Consider the following 11,252-nt stretch of genomic DNA (forward strand, 5'->3'; position numbering starts at 1 on the left):
GCTAATATTTACATGACACCTACTGTGTGCTGGGAACTGTGTTTAACACTTATATTAACTCTTTAAATCAAATCAACCACCTGTGATACAGTACCAATAGATGAGGAAATTAAGAAATTAATTTGTCAAGTTCACCCAGCTATTCACTTAAATTAACTAATTTTAATGTATTTTATGTATATGTTTTTATATATATTTATGATTTTACTTACAAATAAATAAATCCATAATCCACAAGAAGCCAAGAAACAACAATATAAACCATAAGAATTGGCTTGTTTTTTCTTGGTGACTTTTTCATGGGTCCTGTGTTTATCCAATCTCAGCGATGCCTCCCCTTGTGCAGGGACTGGATTAGGACTGATGGAGCACTCAAGTTTGACTCACAGCCATGAGTGTGTCATTAGCCTCACTCTCCTCTCTCTCACAAGTGGCACAATAACAATGGCCTGTGAGCACAGGTTATTGCAACTCAATAAATAGACTTTAATTCAAGTCTTGGCTGTGAGAACAGTATTCTGAAGATCTCTAGACATATTACTACAGTTACAAGCAAAACACTTTGGGAATAGTCTGTACTTCTTTTTCTAGTGTAAAAAACTGGCACATAGACCAATGGAACAGAATTGAGAGCTCAGAAATAAATGCATTCATGTACAGCCAGCTAGTATTTGACAAAGAAGCCAAGAATACTCAAGAAGAGACTGGAGAGGACAGTCTCTTCAATAAAAGGTGTTGGGAAAAGTAGGATATTCACATGCAAAATTAGACCCCTATCTTACACCACTCACAAAAATTAACTTGAAAAGGGATCAAAGACTTAAACATAAGACCTGATATTGTAAAACTAAAAGAAAACAGAAAATAACTCCTTGAATTGATCTTACCAATGATTTTTTGCGCTCAAACCAAAAGGGCAAGCAGCAAAAGCAAAAATAAACAAGTGGGACTACATCAAACTAAAAAGTTTCTGCACAGCAAGAGAAACACCCAGCAAAATGAGAAGGCAATTTATGGAATGGGAGAAAAATATTTGCAAACCATCTACCTAATAAGGGTTAATATCCAAAATATATAAGGAACTCATATAACTCAATAGCAAAAAATCAAAGAATCCAATTGAAAATGGGCAGACAACTTGAATAAACATTTTCCCAATGAAGTCATACAAATGGCTAACAAGTATATGAAAAGATGGTGATTGCTTTTTGGTAGCCGTTTACTTGTAACTCACCCTTTGTCTCGATACTTTTAATTCCTAAAATAGTAATTTGTAATAGGTGTTTATGTTTGACTGTGCTTCTGAATAACTTATACAAACTCCCTGATTGCATTAGATGAATGTTAGATATATATCAAAATAAAAACGATAAGCTAGATTTTGGAAATATTTGACATATTGGAGTTAAAGGATCTTTGTTCAGGCTGACTGAGTAACCTTAGAAATTTCTTTTGTTTTCTTGGCATTAGTTTGTGTCATTTGTAAATTAATGGAATAGGACTGCGTCTATACCTCTCCAACTGAAATACTCATTGCTCAAATAACTGTATGCCAGGGAATAGGTGAAGCCATGGGATGAATGTTATTCATCTTCCTGAGGTGTCAATTTCACTCAAGGTACTTTTTTGGGGGAAAATTTTGAAGCATTTATTTAAGCATTCAAAATTTATCTTGAAGCATTTATTTTAAACATGCAAATATTATGGGATAGAATATAAAATTAACATGTTTTTTAAAGATAAAAAACTAATCTTAATCGATGTAATTACCCCACTGAGATGGGATGCACACACTACCCCTGCCATCCAAGATTTGGTTCAGATATCAAAACTAATGATGACATACATGCACTAAGAGGATATGGAAGCATTCATTATTCTCATAATGAGGCTCTCATGAGGAGGCAGGGTAGGATCCCAAGCAGGTCCAAAAATGTTTTGAGAGGGCAGACAGGAGCTACTAGCTTGGTGTTCTATGGTGGTGAGGAAGTAGGGCTGAGGTGAGAGTTCCCATTTGAATGGGATGGTGCTCATGTGATTTTAAGTTCCTGTTGGTACCAGTGGAGGAAACAGCAGGCTTTCTTATCAGCTTGTCCAGATGTAGGGCAGAAAATGAAAGGGAGTAGTGGGACTTAAAATCTGTCAACAGTCAAACATCAAAATGGAATCAGACTTTTTATTAATATGGATTTTTTTACATTATTAGAGTGCTTCTTTGAGCTATACCTCCAGAACCCTGCCTCCAAGTTTTGGTATATTAAACCAATGCCTTCTCTTCCATTCTACAAATATTTGTGAAGTGCCTAAAATGTACACTGTTTTAGGCGCTCTGTACATATCAGTATACAAAATAGACAAAAATTCTAGACACAGTAGAACTTCAATTCTTCTGGCATTGTTTAAAATCCATGGCTTGAGAGTGGGGAAGGTGGTCAGGAAATTTTTATCCTCACCTGGGATCATTTCATGCAGAAAGAATGAACACTGTTCTAACAGAGTGCCTATGTCTGTGACTTTTGTGCCAGTACCTATATCCCATCTGTGAGAAAGAGGATGGCACAGTTGATGACACAAAAGTAAATTCTGTTGTTAATGTCATTTCATAGTCAGATGAGGAATACATACTGAACTTTAGGAAGGCATGTGTTTTGAGGCCCTTATTCTTGGTCTGGTCTGTTGATATATTTCCTTCCTAAAGCATGGAATGGCAGAAATAGAACAAATTTTAGAGTTACTCAGACCCTATCCTTCTCCTTTTTCTAAATCATTTTGTTTTCATAATAAAAGTTGCATGTGGAAGCATCTATGGCTGGAGATGGGGGTGGGAGTGAAATGTGGACCATTTTTCTCTTTTCTCTGAATTGTTGATACCAAAACCAGATATGGTAATTAAAAAATAGGGAGTAGAGGAGTCTGGACAAGGATATGTGTGGATCTCTTAGGAGAGCCAGGAAGCATACTATCCAGTTTATTAGGAACTGGATGATATACATTCTGGTCTCAGGGCTTGGAAGCTTTGGGGACAAAAGGGAAGCAGTGAGCTTGGGCTGAAGGTTCCTATGTGTCCTTATCCTGTCAGGGAATAGATTTGTACAGAAAATCTATGTAAAACATTGCTGCTAGCAGGAGATAGAGGAGGGCGATCTTGAGTTATTTGAACAGTTCAGTAGAGCAGAAAGAGACTCTGGACTATAAATTAACACCCAGACGAAGGAGCTCAGGAAGGTAATTAAAATATTACCTCAAGAGCTCTGGTTTCTAGTGTGACATCTAAAGAGCAGAGAAGTCTTCAGTTTGTCCTAACAATAGCTCTTTACAGCTGAACAAACTGAAAAATTAACAACCCTTTTCAGATCTCTCAGAGAAGTGGGGTCACTGGGAAAACTGTTGAGCCCAAAATATGAGAGATAGACAGGAAGATACAGAGAATCACAACTTACAAGAGCAGAAATTCACCAGCAGAAACCTCTGCAGGGACCAGTATTAGGGTAGGAAAAACTAAAATGTAGTCGACGAATTGCTAGAAGTTTCATGTGGACAAGCCTGGGAGAGGAAAACTTCAGGGGGTCCAGTCATAGGACGGCCATCACAATTTTGTGAGTTTTACTTTCAAGAACTTTACTAGGTCCCCACAATGAGTATCAGAGAAAAATCCCCTTATGCTTCCAGCAGGGGTAGGGAAAAAGTAACCAGTAAAAAATATGCCAAAGCATTCTGTTCTTCTTCTTTTAATTGACATGTAATTGAAACACAACATTATATTAGTTTCAGGTGTACGGCAATTTTGTTGTGAAATGATCACCACAGTAAGTCTAGTTCACATCCATCACCACACATAGTTACCAATATTTTTCTTGTGATCAGAAGTTTTGAGATCTATTCTCTTATCAACTTTCAAATATACAATACATTGTTGTTAACTACAGTCTGTCCCCATGACTTACTTATAGGTGGAAGTTTGTACCTTTTGACCACCTTTATCTATTTCACACAGCCCCCACCAATCTATTCTCTGGCAACCGCCAATCTGTTCTCTGTATTTATGAGTTTGTTTATTCAGTTTTTAGATTCCACATATAAGTGACAGCATATGGTATTTGTCTTTCTCTGACTGACTTATTTCACTTAGCATAATGTCCTCAAGGTCCATCCATGTCATGGCAAATGGGAAGATTTCATCCTTTTTTATGGCTGAATGATATCTTAATATATAAATTAATTCTCCATATATGTGTGGGTTTACTTCTCAACTCTCTATTCTGTTCCATTGATCTATATGTCTGTTTTTATGCAAATATGATACTGCTCAGGAGGCATGATGACTCCAGCTTTGTTTTTCTTTCTCAAGATTGCTTTGGCTATTCGGGGTCTTTTGTGGTTCCAAGCAAATTTTAGGAGTTTGTTCTATTTCTGTGAAATGCCACTGGAATTTTTTTTTTTTTTTTTTTTTTTTTTTTGCGGTACGCGGGCCTCTCACTGTTGTGGCCTCTCCCGTTGCGGAGCACAGGCTCCGGACGCGCAGGCTCAGCGGCCATGGCTCACGGGCCCAGCCGCTCCGTGGCATATGGGATCTTCCCGGACCAGGGCACGAACCAGTGTCCCCTGCATTGGCAAGCGGACTCTCAACCACTGCGCCACCAGGGAAGCCCTCACTGAGAGTTTTGACAAGTCTGCTCCAAACCCCTTTCTTCCTGTAACTAAGCACAATTCCAGTTAAGGAAATAAAGTGGATGACTGTTATTCTAATATACACTGAAACCGTGTCCTGAAACCTCAAAAATTCTCAAGACTGCAAAGTCATCAAACAAAACCCTTAGGAGGTCTACTTTAGAATGCTAGGGATAGAAAGGCTGGGTTATAAACTCTGCTGGCAGTAAAGTTCTTCAGGCATCTCATGCTGCTGAGACAGTAGGTGGATCAGAAGATAGAGAACAAAGTACTGTGCTCCACTTCCAGGAAAGCTATTCTTGTCTCTACATGACTAAGAGCACATGGCATGGACACCACTGAACACACAGCCCGAACAGCTGGGATGATTCTCTTGATGAATGAGGAATATTTCAGTACCTCTTTGGGAGACAGAAAAGTCCCCACACCTATTTTTCTGAAAGCCCTGCTTCTCGGGAAAAATCCCCATTGCTTTTGGGAGCTTGGTGTTCTCCTTTTTGCAATTTTAACAGTTTTCAAAAAGTCATTAGTCATGATAATTTTGACTCTCAAAAGATTTAACATAACTATCTGAAGAGAAATAAGGAAGCTTGTTTTTTAACCATTTTGTGTTATAAAATTTTAGTTTTTTAATTAACATGCCTTTTAGATAATGTAACATATAAAAAACAGGAGATCTCTGCTCTGGGCCTTTTTTAAAAAAATTAGTTATTGATATGATCTTGTATAAATAACTTGTCCACTTGGGGACATTGTTTCCTCATCATGTGGGAATTAGACAGCTGTAAGTCCCTCTGGGCTTTAACAAGCACTCATCTTACAGAACATATAACTTTACTCAGGTTTTTCTGTTTTTCAGAAATACTGTGATTATTGTGTTTTAAAAATTGTAGGTCATGTTAATCAGTGAGCACAAGAAATACAACTGAGTTAAAAAGGGACTATGCTGGTATTTAATGTTTAACATTAAACACATATTGGATTTATACTTTACCAACATTATGCTTAGTAGACTTTACCCTTACATTGGAAGAACTTTGTATATTTTAAAAGAAAATACCATAAAAATCAGATTTCAGGCCATATAATGACATTTTCTTTTGTTTTCTTTCATATTTCAGAGAGAGGTTTGATGGTGAGGATGCAGTCCTGCACTAGAGATTTTAAAACTCTGCACAATAGAATGTCAATTAGTAAAACCAGAAGAAATAATGAAGTTAAAAAATCATTTTGCTACAATCATCATAATAATTGATTCACACAAGAATGCTCGATGGCTGTTAAAATTTGATAAAATATTTAAATAGTTTTTCCCTAGAAATTATCTACTAATATCAAAGGAAAAGATAGTAACCACATTGGAGAAAATGGAAGAATTCCATCTTAGCCAAGTTTTCAAAGCTAAACTAACCAGTAATGGAACAATGGGCAGCTAGTTGTTATTCCTGCCAAAATGCATGAACTGAATTTAACCACAAAGAAACTTCAGAGAAATTCAAATTAAGGGACAATAAAAAAATACTAATGTCATGAAATGCTCAATAAAATATTAGCAAACTGAATTCAGCAATATATTTAGATCATACACCATAATCAAGTGGGATTTATACCAGGGATGCAAAGATGTTTCAGTATCTGCAAAGCAATCAATGTGATACACCATATTAACAAAACAAAGGATAAAAATCACATGACCAACTCAACAGATGCAAAAAAAATCAACATCCATTCATGATTAAAACTCTTATTGAAGTTGGTATAGGTGGAACATATTTTTTGTATCTGTATTCATCAGAGATATTTACCTGCAATTTTCTTTTCTTTGTAGTGTCTTTGTCTGGTTTTAGTATCAGGGTAATGTGGCCTTGTATAATGAATTTGGGAGTGTTCCCTCCTGTTCAATTCTTTGAGAATAGTTTGGGAAAGATCGGCATTAAGTCTTCCTTATACATTTGGTAGAATTCCCCTGTGAAGCCTTCCAGTCTTGGAATTTGTTTGCTGTGAGATTTTTGATTACTAATTCAGTTTCATAATTAGTGATTGGTTTGTTCAGATTGTCTTCTTCCTGATTCAGTCTTAGAAGATAGTATGTTTCTAGAAATTTATCCATTTGGTCTAGGTCATTTAATTTGTTGGCATATAGCTATAAGTAGTATTCTCTTATGATATTTAGTATCTCTGTGATATTGGTTGTAATTTCTCCTCTTCATTTCTTACTTTGTTTATTTTGGTCTTCTCTCTTTTTTATTAATGAGCCTGGTGAAAGGCTTGTGAATTTTTAAAACTTTTTTTTTATATTGGTCTTTGTCATTGATCTCTTCTATTCTTTTTTAGTCTCTATTTTATTTCCTCCCTGGTTTTTAATACTTCCCTCTTCTGACTTTGGGCTCTGTTTGTACTTTTTCTAATTCTATTAGATGGTATGTTAGGCTGTTTATTTGAGATTTTTCTTGTTTCTTGAAGTAGGCTTGTATCTCTAAAATCTTCCCTCCTAGAACTTCTTTTGCTGTGTCCCCTAGATTTTGGAAAGTTTTGTTTCATTTGTCTCAAAGTATTTTCTGATTTCCACTTTGATTTCTTAATTAGCTAATTGCTTTTTTAGCAGCATGTTGTTTAGTCTCCATGTGCTTGTGTTTTTCCATTTTTCTTCCTGTAAATGATTTCTAGTTTCACATCATGTGGTCAGAAAAAAATGCTTGGTATAATTTCTAGCCTCTTAAACTTGATGAGACTTGTGCTGTGGTCTAGAATGTGAACTATGTTGAAGAATGTTCCATCACATGAAAAGAATGTCTATTCTATTTTTTTGGATGGAATGTACTGTAATTATCTATTAAGTCCAACTGGTTTAATATTTCACTTAAGAGTACCATTTTCTTATTGATTTTCTGCCTGGATGACTTCCCTGTTGATGTAAGTGGGGTGTTAAAGTCCCCTACTATTATTATATTATTGTCAATTTCTTTCTTTCCTTTTTTTTTTGAAGTTCAAAAAAAATTCTAGTTTATTTATTTTTTCTTTTCCATTATGGTTTATCAAAGGTTACTGATTATAGTTCCCTGTGTTACACCGTAGAAACTTGTTGTTTATCCATTCTAAACGTAATGGTTTGCATCTACAAACTCCAAACTCCCAGTCTATGCCTCTCTCTGCCCCTGCCCCCCTTAGCAACCACAAATCTGTTCTCTATGTCTATGAGTCTCTTTCTCTTTTGTAGATAGGTTCATTTTTTCCATATTTTACATTCCACATACGAGCAATATCATATGGTATTTGTCTTTCTCTTTCTGACTTAATTCACATAGTGTGATAGTCTCTAGTTGCATCCATGTTGCTGCAAATAGCATTATTTCATTCTTTTTTTAATGGCTGAGTAGTATGCCATTGTATATATGTACCACATCTTCTTTATCCATTCATCTGTCAATGGATTGTTTGTTGTTTGTTTAGGTTGTTTCCGTGTTTTGGCTATTGTGAACAGTGCTTCTATGAACATAGGGGTGCATGTATCTTTTTGAGTTATTGTTTTGCCTGGTATATTTGCAGGAATGGAATTGTAGGGTCATATGGTAATTCTATTTTAGTTTTCTGAGGAATCTCCATACTGTTTTCCATGATGGCCATACTAACTTACATTCCCACCAACATGTAGGAGTGTTCCCTTTTCCTCACACACTACCCAGCATTTGTTATTTGTAGACTTTTTAATGATGGCCACTGTAACTGGTGTGAGGTGGTACCTCATAGTAGTTTTGATTTGCATTTCTCTAATAATTAGTGATGTTGAGCATCTTGCCTACTGGCCATCTGTATTTCTTCTTTGGAGAAATATCTATTAAGGTCATGTGCCCATTTTTGGATTGTATTGTTTGTTTTTTTGTTTTGAGCTGTAGAGCTATTTGTACATTTTGGGGATTAAGCCCTTGTCTGTTGCATCATTTGAAAATATTTTCTCCCATTTCATAGGTTGTCTTTTCAATTTTTTTTAGGTATTTGTTATTTTTATTTTGGTAAATTGTACATACCACAAAGCTTAGCATTTCAATCACTTTAAGTGTACAGTTCTGTGGTATTAAATATATTAATATTGTTGTTATACAACCATCACCATGATCCACCTCTAAACATTTTTCTTCTTCCCAAACTGAAATTCTGTACCTCTTAAACATGAACACTCCACTTACCCTGTCCTCAAATTATTTATTTATTTATTTTTTAATTAAAATTTTTTTAAAATTAAGGTATAGTTGTTTTACAATGTTGTGTTACTTCCTACTGTACAGAAAAGTGGAGTTCCCCGTGTTATATAGCATGTCATAATTAGTTATCTATTTTATACATATTAGTGTATATATGTCAATTCCAATCTCCCATTTCATCCCACCTCCCCTTCCCCCACTTGGTGTCCATACGTTTGTTCTCTATATCTGTGTCTCTATTTCTGCCTTGCAAACCAGTTCATCTGTAATATTTTTCTAGATTCCACATATATGCATTGATATATATTTGTTTTTCTCTTTCTGACTTACTTCACTCTGTATGACAGTCTCTAGGTCCACCCTCGTCTCTACAAATAACCCAATTTCATTCCTTTTTATGGCTGAGCAACATTCCATTGTATGTATGTACAACATCTTCTTTATCCATTCATCTGTCAATGGACATTTAGGTTGCTTCCGTCACCTGGCTATTGTAAATAGTGCTGCTATGAACATTGGGGTGCATGTGTCTTTTTAAATTATGGTTTTCTCTGGATATATGCCCAGGAGTGGGATTTCTGGGTTATATGGTAATTCTATTTTTAGTTTTTTGAGGAACCTCCTTACTGTTCTCCATAGTGATTGTATCAATTTACGTTTCCACCAAAAGTGCAAGAGGGTTCCCTTTTCTCCACACCCTCTCCAGCATTTATTGTTTGTAGATTTTTTGATGATGGCCATTCTAACCAGTGTGAGGTGATACCTCATTGTAGTTTTGATTTGCATTTATCTAATAATTAGTGGTGTTGAGCAGCTTTTCACGTGCCTCTTGGCCATCTGTATATCTTCTTTGGAGAAATATCTATTTAGGTCTTCTGCCCATTTTTTTTTATTGGGTTTTTGTTTTTTTGATATTGAGCTGCATGAGCTGTGTATATATTTTGGAGATTAATCCCTTATCCATTGATTAGTTTGAAAATATTTCTCCCATTCTGAGGGTTGTCTTTTCATCTTGCTTATGGTTTCTTTGCTGTGCAAAAGCTTTGAAGTTTCATTAGGCCCCAGTTGTTTACTTTTGTCTTTATTTCCATTACTCTAGGAGATGGGTCAAAAAAGATATTGCTGTGATTTATGTCAAAGAGTGTTCTTCCTATGTTTTCCTTTAAGAGTTTTACATGTCCTGCTTTACATTTAGGTCTTTAATCTATTTTGAGCTTATTTCTGTGTATGGTGTTAGGAAGTGTTCTAATTTCATTCTTTTACATGTAGCTGTCCAGGTTGCCCAGCACCGGTTATTGAAGAGATTGTCTTTTCTCCACTCTATATCCTTGCCTCCTTTGTCATAGATTAGTTGACCATAGGTGTGTGCGTTTATCTCTGGGTTTTCTATCCTGTTCCATTGATCTATATTTCTGATATTGTGCCAGGACCATATTGTTTTGATTACTGTAGATTTAGAGTATAGTCTGAAGTCAGGGAGTCTGATTCCTCCAGCTCTGTTTTTTGTTTTTTTTCAAGATTGCTTTGGCTATTTGGGCTCTTTTGTTTCTCCATACAAATTTTAAGATTTTTGTTCTATTTCTGTGAAAAATGTCATTGGGAACATTCAGGGATGGCACTGAATGTGTCGATTGCTTTGGGCAGTATAGTCATTTTCAAAAGATTGATTCTTCCAATTCAATAACATGGTATATCTCTCCATCTGTTTAAGTCATCATTGATTTCTTTCATCAGTGTCTTATAGTTTTCTGAGTACAGGTATATTCCCTTCTTAGGTATTTTATTCTTTTGGTTGCAGAGGTGAATGGCATTGTTTCCTTAATTTCTCTTTCTGGTCTTTTATTGTTAGTGTATAGGAATGCAAGAGATTTCTGTGCATTAATTTTGTATCCTGCAACATTGCCAAATTCATTGATTAGCTCTAGTAGTTTTCTGCTGGCATCTTTAGGGTTTTCTACATAAAGTATCATGTCATCTGTAAACATGACAATTTTACTTCTTCTTTTCCAATTTGTATTCTTTTTTTTTTTTTTTTGCGATACGCGGGCCTCTCACTGTTGTGGCCCCTCCTGTTGCAGAGCACAGGCTCCAGATGTGCAGGCTCAGTGGCCATGGCTCACGGGCCCAGCCGCTCTGCGGCATGTGGGGTCTTCCCGAACTGGGGCACGAACCCATGTTCCCTGCATCGGCAAGCAGACTCTCAACCACTGTGCCACCAGGGAAGCCCAATTTGTATTCTTTTATTTCTTTGCCTTCTCTGATTGCTGTGGCTAGGACTTCCAAATCTATGTCGAATAGTAGTGGCGAGAGTGGACATCCTTGTCATGTTCCTGATCTTGAGGAAATTCTTTTAGTTTTTCACCATAGAGAATGATGTTTGCTGTG

Source organism: Delphinapterus leucas, chromosome 17 (assembly GCF_059928025.1).
Source record: "Delphinapterus leucas isolate spDelLeu-1000000601 "Yukka" chromosome 17, BTC_Dleu_Yukka2, whole genome shotgun sequence".
Classification (NCBI taxonomy): Eukaryota; Metazoa; Chordata; class Mammalia; order Artiodactyla; family Monodontidae; genus Delphinapterus; species Delphinapterus leucas.